This window comes from Ursus arctos, unplaced genomic scaffold (genome assembly GCF_023065955.2).
Source record: "Ursus arctos isolate Adak ecotype North America unplaced genomic scaffold, UrsArc2.0 scaffold_11, whole genome shotgun sequence".
Lineage (NCBI taxonomy): Eukaryota > Metazoa > Chordata > Mammalia > Carnivora > Ursidae > Ursus > Ursus arctos.
Window position 1 is genome coordinate 12459453 of NW_026622775.1, and position 18938 is coordinate 12478390.

At 37.0% G+C, this 18938-nt stretch overlaps 1 long non-coding RNA gene across 1 annotated transcript in view; it reads right to left on the reverse strand.

Annotated features, from left to right (window-relative positions):
* Positions 1 to 8055: 8055 nt before the first annotated feature.
* The window catches only part of LOC125281016 (uncharacterized), a 62329-nt gene continuing 51446 nt past the window's right edge, over positions 8056 to 18938 (reverse strand). Inside the window, exon 4 of the long non-coding RNA XR_007187990.2 lies at positions 8056 to 8163. This is a non-coding gene — a long non-coding RNA (uncharacterized LOC125281016). The remainder of the gene's footprint in view (positions 8164 to 18938) is intronic.

The following is an 18938-nucleotide window of genomic DNA, read 5'->3' on the forward strand; positions in this document are numbered from 1 at the left end:
GGAAATTTTTTGGAAACCAAAGGAGAATATTAGAGTTAAAACAAAATAATACAATAAAATATTGAACTAAGGAATTTGTCTATTCCATTTTTTTTGCTTCACTTAGTTGACTTACTTTTATTTTTTTAAATTTAAATTCAACTAGCCAACATACAGTAACATCATTAGTTTCAGATGCAAAGTTCAATAATTCATCAGTTGCATATGACACAGAGTGTTCATCACATCAAGTGACCTCCTTAATGCCCGTAACCCAGTTACCCCATCCCCCCACCTCCCAGCCCTCCAGCAACCCACAGTTTGCTTCCTATAGTTTAAGAGTCTCTCATGGTTTTTTTCCCCTCTCTGATGATTTATCATTCAGTTTCCCCTCCCCTCCCCTATGATCCCCTACGCTGTTTCTTGTATTCCACATACAAGTGAAACCATATGATAATTGTCTTTCTCTGATTATATTGTTCAGCATAATATCCTCCAGTTCCAACCACATTGATGTAAATGGTAAGTATTCATTTTTCCTGATGGCTGAGTAATATTCCATCATGTTGAGAAAATTGAACAACCACATGTAGAAGAATGAAACTGGGCCATTTTCTTACACCATATATAAAGATAAACTCAAAATGGATGAAAGACCTCAATGTGAGACAGGAATCCATCAAGATCCTAGAGGAGAACACAGGCAGCAACCTCTGTGACCTCAGATGCAGCAACTTCTTGCTAGACATGTCTCCAAAGGCAAGGGAAACAAAGGAAAAATGAACTATTGGGACATCATCAAGATAAAAGTCTTCTGCACAGCAAAGGAAACAGTCAACAAAACTAATGGAATGGGAGAAGGCACTTGAAAATGACATTTCAGATAAAGGGCTTGTATCCAAGATCTATAAAGAACTACTAAAACTCAACACCCAAAAAACAAATAATCCAGTCAAGAAATGGGCAGAAGAGGGGAATTAGGATGGCGGAGGACTAGGGGACCCCTTTTTCAGCCGGTCCCCTGAATCGAGTAGGATAGGTACCAGACCAGCCTGAACATCCACGGAATCACCCTGAGACGCAGGAAGATACATCTGGATCTCTACAAATGAACATCTCCAGTGCTGAGTATTGAGGTATGAAGCGGGGAGCCGTGAAACCGCGCACAGATTTCGGAAGATAAACGGAAGGGGGAGGGAGCTGCCGCATTCGGGCGCCAGGAAATGGTAGCCACCTGCACGGGGGAGCGGGCGGACTCACAGACGGCACCCGCCAGAGAGCAGACTGAGACCGGGAACGCTCGCGACCAGACTGAAACGGAGATCAGGTACGCTCACTGGAACCAGACTGAGACCGGGAGTTCCAGTAGCGCACCGGGGGAGGGGCTGGCGGCTGGTGGTGTTAGAAACACAAAGGACAGAGACGTGCTGGCCCTGGAAGTGAGGGCTGGGACGCCGGGTGTGGGGCGCACAACCCGAGACACTGCAGGGTTGAGTAGCACCAACAGAAACAGAGTTAAAGTGGCCAGAACATTAGTAGAGAACGGTCCACGATCCCTCTGTTCTGAGACAGAGGCTGAGATTCGGCCATTGCTGCTCTGACTCTCCGAACAGGCACAGCAAACTGCCAGGGAAAGCCACCAGAGAACAAAAGCCTGGAAAAACCGGCTCAGAGTGTGCCCATCCCCATCCCCCCTGGCAGGGGACACGGAGACTCTACCCAAACAGGGTTGCCTGAGTATCGCGTAAGAGGCCCCTCCCCCAGAAGGCAGCCTGAAAAATCAAGAAGCCCACATCCCTAAGAACCCTATAAAACAAGGGCACATGGTCTGGATCCTGGTAAATAATTTGGGCTCTGGATAACCTCGCACCCTCTCCTCATCAGAATGACGGAAGGAGAAACCCCGCCCAGCAAAGAAAAGACAATGAGTCTGTGGCCTCTGCCACAGAACTAATGGATATGGATATAACCAAATTATGAGAAATGCAATTCAGAGTAACAATGGTCAAGATGTGTAGATTTGAAAAAAGTATTAACGAAAATGTTAATGAGAATATAGAATCTCTAAGGGCGGAAATGAGAGCGAACCTGGCAGAAATTAAAAATTCTATGAGCCAAATGCTGTCAAAACTAGAGGCTCTGACGGCCAGGGTGAATGAGGCAGAAGAAAGTATCAGCAAATTGGAGGATGGGTTAGTAGAAGAAAACGCTAAAATAGAATCTGGATTCAAAAAAATCCACACACAGGAATGTAGGTTACGGGAGATTACTGACTCAATGAAACGTTCCAGTGTCAGAATCATTGGCATCCCTGAGGGGGTGGAGAAAAAAAGAGGTCTAGAAGAGGTATTTGAACAAATGGTAGCTGAAAACTTCCCTAATCTAGAAAAGGAAACAAGCTTTCATGTCCAAGAAGCAGAAAGGACCCCTCCCAAGCTCAACCACGACAAACCTATGCCACGTCACGTTATAGTGCATTTCGCAATTATTAGATCCAAGGATACAGTATTGAAAGCGGCCAGGGCAAAGAAATTTCTCACATACCAAGGCAAAGGTATCAGAATTACGTCAGACCTGTCTACACAGACCTGGAATGAGAGAAAGGGTTGGGGGCATTTTTAAAGCTCTTTCAGAGAAAAACATGCAGCCAAGGATCCTTTATCCAGCAAGGCTGTCATTCAAAATTGATGGAGAAATAAAGACCTTCCAGAATCGCCAGTCACTGACCAATTTCGTAACCACGAAACCAGCCCTACAGGAGATATTAAGGGGGGTTCTATAAAAGTAAAAAGTCCCCAAGAGTGATACAGAACAGAAAGTCACAATCTATAGAAACAAAGACTTTACTGGCAACATGGCATCATTAAAATCAAATCTCTCAATAATCAGTCTCAATGTAAATGGCCTAAATGCTCCCATAAAGCACCACAGGTTTGCAGATTGGATAAAGACATGACCCATCCATTTGCTGTGTACAAGAGACTCATTTTGAACCTAAAGACACATTCAGACTGAAAGTAAAGGGATGGAATACCATCTTTCACGCCAATGGACCTCAAAAGAAAGCTGGGGTAGCAATTCTCATATCAGACAGATTGGATTTTAAACTAAAGACTATAGTTAGAGACACAGAAGGGCACTATATTATTCTTAAAGGATGTAAGTGGATATGACAATTATAAATATATATGCGCCCAACAGGGGAGCACAGCAAGATACACAAGCCAACTCTTAACCAGAATAAAGAGACATATAGATAAAAATACGTTAATAGTAGGGGACCTCAACACTCCACTATCAGAAATAGACAGAGCACCCATGCAGAAATCGACAAAGAAACAAGGGCTTTGCATGCCATACTCGACTGTTTGGACCTCAAAGATATGTATAGAACACTACACCCCAGAACCAAAGAATACTCATTCTATTCTAATGCCCATGGAACATTCTCAAGAATAGACCATGTTCTGGGTCACAAAACAGGCCTCAACCGATACCAAAAGACTGAAATTATTCCCTGCATATTCTCAGACCACAACGCTTTGAAATTGGAACTCAACCACAAGGAAAAATTTGGAAGAAACTCAAACACTTGGAGACTAAGAACCATCCTGCTCAGGAATGATTCGATAAACCAGGAAATCAAAAATCAATTTAAACAACTTATGGAGACCAACGAGAATGAAAACACAATGGTCCAAAACCCATGGGACACTGTAAAGGCAGTCCTAAGGGGAAAATATATAGCCTTCCAAGCCTCACTCAAAAGAATAGAAAAATCTAAAATGCAGTTTTTATATTCTCACCTCAAGAAGCTGGAACAGCAACAGAGGGATAGGCTAATCCACGCACGAGAAAGCAGTTGATCAAGATTAGAGCAGAAATCAATGAATTAGAAACCAGGATTACAGTAGAGCAGATCAACAGAACTAGAAGCTGGTTCTTTGAGAGAATTAATAAAATTGACAGACCACTGGCAAGACTTATCCAAAAGAATAGAGAAAGGACCCAAATTAATAAAATTATGAATGAAAAAGGAGAGGTCACCACCAACACCAATGAAATTGGAAGGATTATTAGAAACTTTTATCAACAGCTATATGCCAATAAATTAAGCAATCTGGAAGAGATGGAGGCCTTCCTGGAAACCTATAAACTACCAAGATTGAAACAGGAAGAAATTGATTTCTTAAGCAGGCCAATTAATTATGAAGAGATTGAGTTGGTGATAAACAACCTTCCAAAAAACAAAACTCCAGGCCCGGACGGTTTTCCTGGGGAATTCTACCACACATTCAAAGAAGAAATAATACCTATTCTCCTAAAGCTATTTCAAAAAATAGAAACAGAAGGAAAGTTACCAAACTCATTCTATGAGGCCAATATTACCTTGATCCCCAAACCAGGCAAAGACCCCATCAAAAAGGAGAATTACAGACTGATTTCCCTAATGAATATGGACACCAAAATCCTCAACAAGATCCTGGCTAATAGAATCCATACATTAAAAGGATTATCCATCATGACCAAGTGGGATTCATCCCTGGGATGCAAGGGTGGTTCAACATTCGCAAATCTATCAGTGTCTTAGATTTTGTCCAGAAGGAAAAATTCAAAAATCATATGATTCTCTCAATAGATGCAGAAAAAGCATTTGACGAAATACAGGATCCTTTCCTATTAAAACCCTTCAGAGTGTAGAGATAGAGGGTACCTTCCTCAATCTCATAAAAACCATCTATGAAAAGCCTACAGCAAATATCATTCTCAATGGGGAAAAGCTGGAAGCCTTTCCCTTAAGATCAGGAACACGACAAGGATGCCCACTCTCGCCTCTTATTCAACATAGTACTAGAAGTCCTTGCAACAGCAATCAGACAACAAAAAGGGATAAAAGGTATCCAAATCGGCAAAGAAGTCAAAACGTCTCTCTTCGCAGATGACATGATACTCTATACGGAAAACCCAAAAGAATGCACTCCCAAACTATTAGAAGTTATAGAGCAATTCAGTAATGTGGCAGGATACGAAATCAATGCTCAGAAATCAGTTGCATTTCTATACACGAATAATGAGACTGAAGAAAGAGAAATTAGGGAATCCATCCCATTTACAATAGCACCAAAAACCATACGTTACCTTGGAATTAACTTAACCAGAGACGTAAAGGTCCCATATTCTAGAAACTATAAATCACTCTTGAAAGACATTGAGGAAGACACAAAGAGATGGAAAAATATTCCATGCTCATGGATCGGAAGAATTAACATAGTTAAAATGTCCATGCTACCCAGAGCAATCTACACTTTCAATGCTATCCCAATCAAAATACCAATGACATTTTTCAAAGAACTGAAACAATAGTCCTTAAATTTGTATGGAACCAGAAAAGGCCCCGAATCGCCAAGGAACTGTTGAAAAGGAAAAACAAAGCTGGGGCATCACAATGCCAGATTTCGAGCTGTACTACAAAGCTGTGATCACAAAGACAGCATGGTACTGGCACAAAAACAGACACATAGACCAATGGAACAGAATAGAGAACCCAGAAATGGACCGTCGGCTCTTTGGGCAACTAGTCTTTGATAAAGCAGGAAAAAACATCCAGTGGAAAAAAAGACAGTCTCTTCAATAAATGGTGCTGGGAAAATTGGACAGCTACATGCAAAAGAATGAAACTTGACCACTCTCTCACACCATACTCAAAGATAAACTCCAAATGGATGAAAGACCTTGATGTGAGACAGGAATCCATCAAAATCCTAGAGGAGAACATAGGCGGCAACCTCTACGACATCGGCCAAAGCAACCTTTTTCATGACACATCTCCAAAGGCAAGAGAAACAAAAGATAAAATGAACTTGTGGGACTTCATCAAGATAAAAAGCTTCTGCACAGCCAAGGAAACAGAAAAACTAAGAGGCAGCCCATGGAATGGGAGAATATATTTGCAAATGATACTGCAGATAAAAGACTGGTATCCAAGATCTACAAAGAACTTCTCAAACTCAATACACGAGAAACAAGCAAACAAATCAAAAAATGGGCAGAAGATATGAACAGACACTTTTCCAATGAAGACATACAAATGGGTAACAGACACATGAAAAAATGTTCAAAATCATTAGCCATCAGGGAAATTCAAATCAAAACCACACTAAGATACCACCTTACGCCAGTTAGAATGGCAAAAATTGACAAGGCAAGAAACAACAATTGCTGGAGAGGATGTGGAGAAAGGGGATCCCTCCTACATTGTTGGTGGGAATGCAAGTTGGTACAGCCACTCTGGAAAACAGTGTGGAGGTCCCTTAAAAAGTTAAAAATTGAGCTACCCTATGACCCAGCCATTGCACTACTGGGTATTTACCCCAATGATACAGATGTAGTGAAGAGAAGGGCCATATGCACCCCAATGTGCATAGCAGCATTGTCCACAATAGCCAAATCGTGGAAAGAACCGAGATGCCCTTCAACAGATGACTGGATTAAGAAGTTGTGGTCCATATATACAATGGAATATTACTCAGCTATCAAAAAGAATGAATTCTGAACATTTGCTGCAACATAGACGCCACTGGAGGAGATAATGCTAAGTGAAATAAGTCAAGCAGAGAAAGACAATTATCATATGATTTCTCTCATCTAGGGGAAGAAAGGGATAAAGAAGGGGGTAATCAGAAAGGGGAATGAAGCATGAGAGACTATGGACTCTGAGAAACGAACTGAGGGCTTCAGAGGGGAGGTGGATGGGGGGAATGGGATAGGCTGGTGATGGGTAGTAAGGAGGGCATGTATTGCATGGTGCACTGGGTGTTATACGCAACTAGTGAATCATCGAACTTTACATCAGAAACCAAGGATGTACTGTATGGTGACTAACATAATATAATAAAAAAAATTAAAATAAAAAAAAAACGGGCAGAAGACATGAACAGACATGTCTCCAAAGAAGACATACAAACAGCCAGCAGACATATGAAAAAATGTTCCACATCACTTGGCATCAAGAAAATACAAATCAAAGCCACAATGAGATACCATCTCACACCAGTCAGAATGGCTAAAATTAACAAGACACAAAATAACAAATGTTGGCGAGAATGCAGAGAAAAGCAAACCCTCTTACATTGTTGGTGGGAATGCAAGCTGGTACATCCAGTCTGGGAAACAGTATGGAGGTTCTTCAAGAAGTCAAAAATAAAGCTATCCTACGACCCAGCAATTGCAATACCCGGTATTTACCCAAAAGATACAAATGTATCAATCCGAAGGGGCACTTGCACCCCAATGTTTATAGCAGCAATGTCCACAACAGCCGAACTATGGAAAGAGCCGAGATGTCCCTCGACAAATGAATAGTTGACTTAATTTTAAATATTAACATTAAAATCTCTGAAATCTTTAACCTATATCCTTAGCAGCAAGAGGAAAGTGTGAGAAAATATCTCTCACTGCAGTCACATTTGCAAATACATCTGAAACTACTTTTACTATGATGCAGTAAAGCTAACATATATTTTTTTTAAATATTGGGTCAGCTCCTGGAATAGCTGTAAGAAAAACCTATGTAGAAGGTTCTCTCTAGATAGAAAGCTAGAACATTTTCTTCATTTTTCAGAAGTTTTTTGTAAGATGTGGTATTTTTAATTAGTTTCCAAGGTGAATATAAGTTCAATCTATAAAGTAATTAAAGAGTTTGAAAAACACATTCCTCTTAGTGTTTCTTTGTAAATCTATGTGCAAGAGTGATATGTGAGACATTGTTTACTGTTGAGAAATAATCTTATTACAATCTCCCAAAGAAATTAACAAATTAGTCATAGCTCCAGTTCATAAAAAAGCAACTTAAGAAGAATATTGTTAAATAGAACTACTTAATCAATCCTTGTCTTCGCCATAGATGACACACTTTATCTGACTGAGAAAAATTAAACATATCACTATAAGTCATAGCAAGTATTTTCAAAGGATGAGCTCAAAAGAGGAATTCTTCTATTCTTTTTCTATTTCTAGGCCCCCAATTTCTTTGTAAATGAAATATAATGTATAAAACATTTTCCACTTACTTGATGAAGACATTTTATTAACTCCTCCATGGAACTTTTTTTTTTTCACCACAATCCTCCATGAAATATTTTTAAACATTCTGCACTGTATGGTGTAATGAAAAAGCACAGTCTCCTTTAGGATGAAAAAATGTTCAAGACAAACATGGTCAAGTTAGAAGACATAAATGGTCACTGACTCTCATGCCATTTTATAACTCTGCACAGAGACAAAGTAAAGACAAATGGTCAGTAAATCTCATTAACAAATTAGAGATTGTAAATCACACTGACCCAGCATCAATTATTTTTCCTCCCAGGTTTTAAAGATATGAATACATTAACAGAGTATGGAGTGTTGAGTTCATAAACTTGACAAATCTCATTTTGAAAGCAAATATCTGCCAAGATTTTCAATATATATGTGTGTTGGAACTAAATAAGCAGCATAAGTGTGCAAAAGTTGATGAAGATGAGAGACACCTATTTATTTGTATTATAGAGAATTTACCCTGAAAAATATCTTGTTTACCAAATGAAAAAGAAAGCCATAAACACAACCTTGCCATTTTTTCTTCTTTTTCTCTTTTATATCACAAATAAGCTGATTTCTCAAGAAAGGTAATGTGCTAGTAAATGTCACCACAATTCCACAGCGCCAGTGTACTGAATTAACTGAAGCTGCTAGTTTGGAAGGATGGTTGTTTTACTAGCCAGGTTAGAGAGCTCTATTTTTCATTCTCCTCCTTGTTTTGCAGGAAAACAAAACGAAGTGATTGTGGTTCAGTATATTCTACTTATGGCTTGTTTTATTATTAATGACAAGAACACATTAAATCATTTCCTGATTACATCAACATTTAGAAAGAAAGGATAAATTGAGCTAACATCATTTTTCAAGTATTGTAATGGTCTTGGCCATTTGAACCACATCTTGATTTTAAGAAGTGGGTTAAGGTTCCCTCTTTAGTTTAAAAAAAAAAAAAAAGAGGAAGAAGGAAAAGAAAAAAGAAAACTTGGGGTTCATTAAATCTTGTCTGCATTGAACTACACCATTTAAAATTGTAAAAATAAGACTATTGAAACATGTTTCAAATATTGAAGAATGTTTCTGTTTGTTAAAGATCTAGAACTATTGAAACTTTTCATTAAGCATAGCCTTTGCCGTTGAAAACAAATACAGCTATTTCTTCGACTAGAAATCAAAATGTAATACAGTCATGATTTGCTAAATATAACCTGTGTTTTAGTTGCTGGGCAGTGTTCCATCACTAATCAATTACAAAACATTTTTAAACATTATTGTTTAATGCCTGTAGAAAGCATCATGAGAAAATATAAAGACTGTTATATATAAAATATTCAAAAGTTCCAAAGTCTCAGAAACTAGAAAGAAGAGAGACAGCAGAGAGTTGTATAAAGGATAACTGATTCCATCTTATGCCATTTTATAATTCTGCACAGAAATAAAGTGAAGTAAACAAAAAGTAATTAAATCTTTTTTAACAAATTTTTATCTTTAGAAAATAAAAAAAACTTTTACACAAGAACAACATTCTAGGGTTTTTTTGTTTTGTTTTTTGCTTGTTGGCATTCTAAATTCATGTTTTGTTTCTATGTTTTAATTTTTCAAAGATTTTTAAATGTATATTGCATATGGATATTTATATTGGAATCTATCTTTAATTATAAATATGCTCAGGTGGCATTACACAGAGATTTGTACAAGGGAACACATTTTAAATTTCTCTCTCTCTGTCTCCTATTTTTTAAAAGTATTGAGCACACTTTTTCACTTTATTAATGTTTAAAATACATAAGTTACACTTAATCTATGAGTCTAAGAGAGTGCCCATGTGAATACACACCCTTTGCGCTAACTAAACTTAGTAGGAATTCTAGCCCAGATTTGACCTTGAATTAAGAAAAGTGTGCTATAAATGTCTTCCAATATCTGAAAGGTTTTCGCATGGAAAGCGTGAATGGGTATAAGCTAAACAGAGAGGCAGAGTTTTATACAACAAAAATAATGACTTACTAACATGGTTTTTCGATAATGAAATAGACTATTTTTAAAAGCTTCTCATTACTGAATTTATAAAAGCAAAGGCTGATTTGAAATGTTTTAGCAAAAGAGTCAAGGACCTCAGAGGGAGCTTTGGAGAAAGGGAAAAGAGGGTGGAATGTCTCCTCCATCAGATTTTATTCTTCCAGTTTTAACAGGTTTATGGGAAAGACTCTTGAGTAAAATATGGAATGAATAAAACAGTCAAGAAACAATACCTGTTCTATAAGTGCTCAAGACAATTAAACAAATGATCAAAAGGCAACAGCAAAAGTAGAGTCACAGAATAAACTTCTAACTCTCCTTTGAAGAGACATATAGGAAAAACAAATCTAGTATTAAGAGTTCAAGAAGTGGCCAGTGAAAGATACGCCCGCAGCAGAGACTCAATAGATGAATGTACCAAAAAGGGATAAACCCTTTGCCCTCAAAGAAATGACCATGACCCTGAACAGACACAGAAATGCCAGCAGTGCCACTGTGGTGGAAATGAACATGTGACAACTCAGAGGCCACATGTACTAAAACTCTTTCTGCAGAGTGAGCACAATGGTCAAGAGTCAATTTACTCACCTGCCAATACAGTCTCTCAAAATCTCAAAAAGAAAATACAGTAAATAAAACCTCATTTGTGTTTCCTGCTGTGCAATCAGTTACTACATCTACGGTTGCCAGGACTTAGTCAGTTGTGCTAACCATACCTTGAGTAAGAAGATAGTACCATCCTTCCTAGTCAGTTGTGCTAACCATACCTTGAGTAAGAAGATAGTACCATCCTTCCTGGGTCTAGTGTTCAGTCTCCTCTCCTCCTCCACCCTTAAAAGTAAAATATTAACCCTTCCCACAGAAATAAAGCATTAACCCTTTCCTCCAAAAGGCATCACGTGTCTCTGGGCACAGCATCTGTCTTTTTAATTTTTTTATTTTTTATGTTTCACCTCTCAAGTTTCAACCCTTTGAAAGGATTTTTGATAACACTTACCAATGACTTCGGGACTTAAGGAAGAACTGAAAGCCTGATGTGCTGCATATCACATCTGCATTACTACATTTGCTAGCGCCCTAACTATAGTATTTATAACTACAAAACAAGAAAGCCATATCTATCCTATAAGGAATTTAGCAATATAGAATTTCAAATCCTCTAAAATATTTCTCATTACACAGTATGGTTAGCGCAAAAAGCTGTTCCAAACTCTTAATGTCAATATTTAATAACAAACAAATTAACCTACATTGCCATAGAGGATAAAAGAATACTGTATTCTCCACCCTGCATAATTGCATCAACAATGGAAACAAAAGTCCTTATCTGCTAAAATCTTTATTGAAGTACGTAAGGGCGAAATGATATGATGTCTGAGTTTTGCTCTAGAATACTTCAGGATCAAAACCAAAGGTAAAGTACAGGGAGATCAATGAAACAAAAGTGGCTCGGGTAGATGATGGTTGAAGCTGGGTTACAACAACACAAGAATTCTTCATAGTATTCTATTCTCCCTATATTTGAAGCTTGAATTCCTCCATAATAATAAAAACAAATAAAAAATGTTCATGTTAATCTGCATATTCATTGTTCAATTCATTTCCTTCTTTTCCGCTTCCTCATCGGAACTGTGAAGACAACTTCAATTCATATAAAAGTAAAAATAAAGGCTCAGAAAAACTTTCAGACTGACTACGGCAAAGAAATGTTCTGATAACTGCTTGTAGATTCATTTTCCACCCCAAAGATTAGGTAACAATGGAGACAGAAAACACAATGGAGGAGAAACTGAGATGAAGGATGACTACATGAAGGAAGTGGGCCCTTCCAAGTGGCAAGAGAAAGAGGAACCTAAGCTCTAAAGTGCCCTTGAAAGTTCAACCCCTCTTCACCCCAACTCTGTTGACCTATGACTTGTGGAAAACCTGCTATCCAACAGTTCTGATGAAAGAAAAGGCAATTGATACTTTTGCGTAGCTGCTGTCAAAAAAAGACATGTTTAGTCTCCAAAAAGGTGCAATAAACAAATCAATGGAAGTCCTATTTATGCCACTCGATGGCATAAATACTGTGCACAGGGAGCTTTGCACAATGAGACAGGTTGTTTCTTTCAGATATCTGAAAATGAATTTGCTTTGAGAAAACTTTGAAGCTTAACTCTCCAATTTTTTTTCAGCATTATTGAGATATAATTGACAAATAACATTGTAATATATTTAAAAGGTACAGCATGAACATTTGATATACAGGTACATTGTGAAAGAATTCCTACCAAGTTAATTAACACATCCTCACCTCACATATTTACCTTTCTTTCTTTCTTTCTTTCTTTCTTTCTTTCTTTCTTTCTTTCTTTCTTTCTTTCTTGTGTAAATTCTACTCTCTTAGCAAGTTTTAATTATACAATACAGTATTATCAGCCAGAGTCACCATTTGACTCTCCAAATTTTAATGCAATGTGAAAAAGACACATTTTAAAAGACATTCGCAATGCAAATGAGAAGCAAATCTTGTATTTCTCATTATAGCCATTCTAAATAAGAGAAGTACCAAAAACATACAGGCCTCTATTTATGATACAATTTTTCAACTTTATGATTATGTGAAAGCAACACACATTCAGCAGAAATTGTACTTTGAATTTTGATAGTGACATGTGGTACGATCATTTCTGGTGATGCTGGGAAGCCACAGGGAGCCACAGCTTCCAGCCAGACACCCATCACAAGAGTAAACAAGGAATAGATACACTTATGACCATTCTGTCCCTGCACAACCATTCTGTTTTTTACTTACAGTACAGTATTCAATAAATTACATGAGATAGCCATTTGATTATAAAATAGGCTTTGTGTTCAATGATTTTGCCCAACCGTAGGCTAATGTAAGTGTTCTAAACATATTGAAGGCAGGCTACGTTAAGCTGAGATGTTTGGTAGTTTAGGTGCATTAAATGCATTTTCGTCTTACAATGGGCTTATTAGGACATAGTCACATCATAAGTTGAGGACGATCTGTATTTTAAATTCCACTATCAGAATAATTAAAGAAATTGCACATGTCATGGTATGACAACTAGGGAATGTCAGGTAACACCTCATCTTTAGTCTGGCTTTTAGACAGAACCATCTCTAGGCTGACAATTTGCCATATTATAATACATTCATCCATCTTCTTTTACTGAAGTAGCTGAAATCTGCATTAAGTTAAATGCACATATCATAGGTTTATATAATTAGAAATAAGAACAAAAAATTAAAACTTCAGTGCAAATCCAAAACCTGAATAAATAACTTAGTAAATTCACATTTTTCAAGTTAGTTTAATTTCCTAATTTGTTTCAGATGTGTTGTCCATTTGAAAGTATTTTAAAGAAAGAAATCTGGATGTGAAAAAACTAAATTTTTAGGTACTTTGAGCTATAACATAATAATAATAACTAACATTTATTAAGGGCCCTCTCTGCATAAGAATTACTTAAATACTTTATGCAGATCATCATGCAACCATTATAACAACTCTAGGAGTCAATGCTATTCAGAATAGATATTGGAAGATGGAAACTGAGACTTAAAGTATTCCTTAACTTACCTGAAGTCACAAAACTAGTAAATGGTGAAGTTAGAATTACTATATCGTATAACTTTAGACACACCTTTTCTATTGTACCTATCAGGTGTCAGTACAACTCTTATAAACTTATAGCTGTAGAATTGGACATACTTGCTTCTCTGGACTGATGTACAACTTAGTCAACCAATTCCTCATGATGGAAAAATTTATGTCTCCCTATCCCGGCCTGCATGAGAAAGAGACACTCGTTGAGAAATTAACTAGCTGTAAAGGTAGTGACAGCCCGTAACTGATGAGTGTAGAAAAGGATCATTAGATTTAAGGATACCATTTAAAAGGAATTTGGCAGAAAAATTACACTGGGGACTAACAGGCTAGTGGTAAGAGTATTAACTGGATCAGTTTAAAATATGGTTCCTAATAGAGAAGGTACTTAGGTGGCACTTGGGTAAAAAAGGATATTGACTCTGAAGTTCAAATGGGTAAAATCTCAGTAGATTGTTCAAATAATTTTAAAGCTAAAGACTTGTTTACAGGTGAGTTTGATTACAGAAACTTTATCATGCCCATCATGACCCTTTAGGACTACATAAATAATCTATAGTGAATTTCAGAAGCACTATAATGTATCCATTTAAGAAATATGAATTCTTTTATACAAAATTTGATTTTCCAGAAGTAGACAGTTATTTAAAGACAGATATACTGATGAAGATCAGGATTCAAATTCATTAATACATTTTTAGTTATAAAATATCTATGGTTCTTTAGGTCATTAGGCAAATACTGAGAACATCTAGAAAGAGTAGTGTTTTGAGATATGAACACATCTTCAATATAAATGACTGGCCTTCCAGGTCAACTACTTTGAAGCATATGTCAGTTTGAGTCCTTCAAGAAGTAGATGTCAAGATGGAATTAAATGTTGAAGAGATTTATCAGAGAGAGCACCTACCAAGGATAAAGAGGAGGAGGTAGAGTAGAGAGGGAAAACTTCAGACCCTAAACCCAGGTCTCATACCAGTGAAAGGAGAGGGGAAAGGAAAAAGAACTGTTTAGGAAGAGACTCAGAGCAGTAATATGGATGTTTCAACCTGGCTGATGGGGAGCTAAAGCCATGACTTAGATGAGTCCCTCTACAGGAATGGGCCTGCACTAGCACCCCCATAGTGCTCGCATATTCATTGAGAGCACCTAAAGAAAGTTTGGCCTTAGCAGGAACAAAGTGAATACAGAGGGGCAGCAGCTGAAGCTGTCAGGCAACCACATCTGAGCAGCACATTTCCACGGCCATTTCAAAACACAACATTCATTTTACAACGTATATATTTTTATATGATTATTAAAGCCAGTTCTGTTTGCAGTACTCAAATTGTCATGACATTTTTTTCTCTTGTGTTCATGGTTGTGACTAACTGTCAACGTTCTGCCAGAGAATGTCAGACGTGGCTGATATCAGAGATGAAGAGGCAAATCAGCCACTGACATTTTTGTGGGGAAAGCTGCCATCTCCCCTCTCCATGCTTGGGCAGGCCTTTCCAGGCATGAACTCAGAGATGAAGATTCTCTTCCCCCCTTCTTCCTAGTCCTTCCGTCTCGCTCTTTAACAGAAATAAAAATATAGTACACTTATACTGAAAAATGAACACATAACCAAAAAGTAGAGGAAAAGAAAAGAAAAAGTAACCTCCTTTTTAATCTTTTTGAAGCCTGCTTGAATTTATCTGTCGAAGAAGAGAGATGGGATTTATTGCACTGATTCTGTGATGCTTTATGAGGTGGTAAACATCAGCACTACGATTTGGATCCAAATAGACTGAGGCTTGATGCCAGCTCAGCTGCTTGTTACAAATTATGTGACATTGGATAAGTTCCTTATTATCTTTCTTTACCTGTAAGATGGGCACAAAATCTTACCTTATAGATGTGTCAAGAGGCTAAGAAATAATTTATGTAAATGACCCTGACACAGAGTAAGTGCTCAATAAACTTCCTCCCTGTTAAAAGATGATTCATCTTCCTGAGAAATAATCTTAAGATTCTGGAAGATATTGAACAGTAAGACCCTTTTAGACATTGAACCTTCCTGAAAATTTTCTTTAAAACATTAAAAGTTCAGTCTGTATTCTTAGACCATGTTAATTTTGTTAAGCATATACATATTAATCTTTAAAGTGGTAACAATAACAAAAATATTTAAGCACAAACTGGCATTCCTGAATTTCAGACTTAAGGTTTGCAAACAAACAGTTGAAATATAACCATTCTTCATTCCCCACTTAAAAGAAAATGAAAACAATCTTGAGCAAATTACATATAAAATAGCAGTGAGGCTCACTGGGCAGTAATTCTATCTCCCTGGAAACAGTGGTTCCCACCCCACTATGTTTGGGCTCACAAGTCCCTCTGAAATTAGACTCACATCCTGATGTAATAGAGCTCTTGAAAAATGACTCTCAATTTGGAAATTATTTTCAAACAGAAGTTGAAGGTCACAGATTTAGTGTACACTTTTTATTTTTATCTAATCTTAGGTGATGATATAACCGGAGATAACCAGATGACAGAATACATAGGAACATCATTCAAATTGAGAGAGAATGATTATCACATGCTGGGTTCAACAGAACAATTAAAATAAGTTACTCATCTCACATGAATTATATTTAAATACTGTGTTCGACTTGAAAACTGTAAAATAGCATAAATCCTAAATATAAAACAACTAACCCTACTTATGCTTCTTAGCACCCAGGTCACATATAAGTGTGAAAATGTGTTCTGGGAAGATCAAATTTCCCATCTAGTTGTCTAAAGGATATTAATCCTCCATTATTTATTAGGTCTCTTATAAAAGAAATTCCTGCATGGTCCCAAAAAAGAAAAAAAATTGTCATGGTTCCCAGGGGGGGAAAAAAAAAATAAAAAGCAAGGATTATCCTTGAAAGCAAAGAAGAGAATGGATTTTTTGTCTTTTGTCTTTTTTTTTTTTTTTTACTAAGTTGTCAGAAGAGTTGCCATGGGCACCAGGGGGGGCCTAGGTTTAAATGTCAGATTTCTCTTCAACTACTGTCTTTTTAGCATTCTTTCTTTGTTATTCTGTTTTCTCCATTTTTTTTTCCCAGGATTTAACTAAACATCCTTTTTGCTATACCATTCTTGAAGTAAGCATTTTTCCCCAACAGCCAAAAAAGTTGTGGGTTTTCTTTTTAAATTAAAGTAAATAAATCAGTGCTTTTTATGTTTGCTTGTTGTTTCACTGCACTTATATTTATATGGCATATAAGTGAAAGAAGCAAAAGTATTTATATCATACAGAGGTATCCCAATGTAATAGAATAATGTTAGTCTTTATAAATCACAGAATTTAGCCAAATCCAACCACCTTGTCATCATCAGAATGCTACTATATGCCATATAGTGCATAATATTATGTACTTGTTAGAGGCTATGTGTGTGTTCATGTGTGTTCATACGTGTGTGTGTGTGTGTGTGTGTAAAATAAAGAAGTAAACATGAACAGACAAATGAGAAAGATAAAAATCTTATTCTTAGGGGGCAAGATTGATATGGGCCAGCCACAGTATTTGAATTGATATACCTTATATCCAAGTTTAAGAGTAAAAACCCTGGAAAAAAAATCAAGTTGCCTAATCTGGCAAGAAGTAAATGGGCTTGACTACATTTTATTTTTAAGAAAGGTAGATTGGCAAGTTGATTTTGCTTCTAGACATTCATTGTCTAGAAAGCAAAACCAAGCCAAACTATCTGCTCTGGGCTTTATCCTTCTCCCTTGTCTGCCTCCCTGCTGCATTATTCCCTCCTCCCCTTTGAAAAGTTCAGCATTCATGTTTTGCATACTTTTTGCTAGTGTTAACATGCAAATGAACATTACTGAACACTGAAGCAGCTTCATGAATAGGGAAGGCAGGCAAGTAGAGGGATTTATATCTCTGTTGATGCAATTGTGTCAGGCGCTCTCTTGTGGGCCCCCAGCATGAGGACCATCATTTGCATAAGTGAAGGCCAGCTTTCCATTGGAAGGAAAGGAGAATGCTACATTTCTTTCAACTGATAAAAAAAAAAAAAAAAGAAAAGAAAAGAAAAAAGAAAAAAAACAACAAAAAAAAACATGTATTATGTGAGTGGATTGGAATAACCCTTCAGGAGAGGGGCAGTACAGAATTACTTAGTAATCCATTTAACTTCCTTCCAGACTGGCAACATGGCCCCTTTACTTCCTACTTCAAAAGTTGAATGTCCTCAAATTAAAAAACTTTTAGATTTAATTGATAGAGTACCAGTTTGACTAGTAAATTGTGGAAATCAAATGGTCCCCTAACTTCCAGGAAAATGCTATATATCTTAGTAATTCTTTAGTAAAGCAACAATATAATTTTAACATGGCACAGAGCAGCAATTAAAATACTACTGTCCTAATAGTAATAAACTGTTATTTAACTGTATATCAGAAAACAGTCTTTGCAAAGCATGTAACAATAATGCTGTTTTAATTCCTCCAGGCAGAAATGAAGACGGAAGCCATTCAAGACAGAGAAAGGTACTCAAGAAGAACAAGGAGAAGCCATTTTGGATTCCCTTCCTGCCAGAAGAGTGGCCTGGTAGAGGGTTCCTCTGTTTTTATCTTTTATTTTTGTTTTGTTTTAGTAGAGGAGAAGCATCCCCTTACGACATAAATAATTCAAAACCTTAGTCAAGTGTGTATTGAGGGTTATACTATAAGCTCAACATTGTAAGTAAAAGAGAAAAATAAGATGGGGAGAAACAAGGCAAGTATAAAAACATCAAAGTAGAAAAATATAGAGATAAATGTACAGCTGTGCTATATAGATCATCAAAGCTGCTGGAGTTTCCAGGAGGGGGAAAGTCTATAAAAGTTTAACTGATCAAATGACTTCAGGGAAGTAATGGGATAAGGTGTAGCTCCTAATGTGCTGTCCATGTGGCAGCCACTAGCCACACATGGCTCTTTACATTTAAATTTAAATATAAGTAACATTAAATATAAGTAAAACTATAATGTAACAGTTCCTCACACATTTCAAGTGCTCAATAGTTGCATGTGGCTGTTGGGGAGGTAGAAATTTTCCTCTAAGGTTCTTCTAGCTGGACTAAAAAATCATTTTACAGGACTGATGAACAGGAGAAAATCAAATTTAGTTTGTACTTACAGGGAATCCACACAGGGATAAAATTCCAAAGATTATCAGACAACATGAGGCTTGTATTACATCCTGAGCTAAAAACAGGAGTAGAGGTCTGGGGA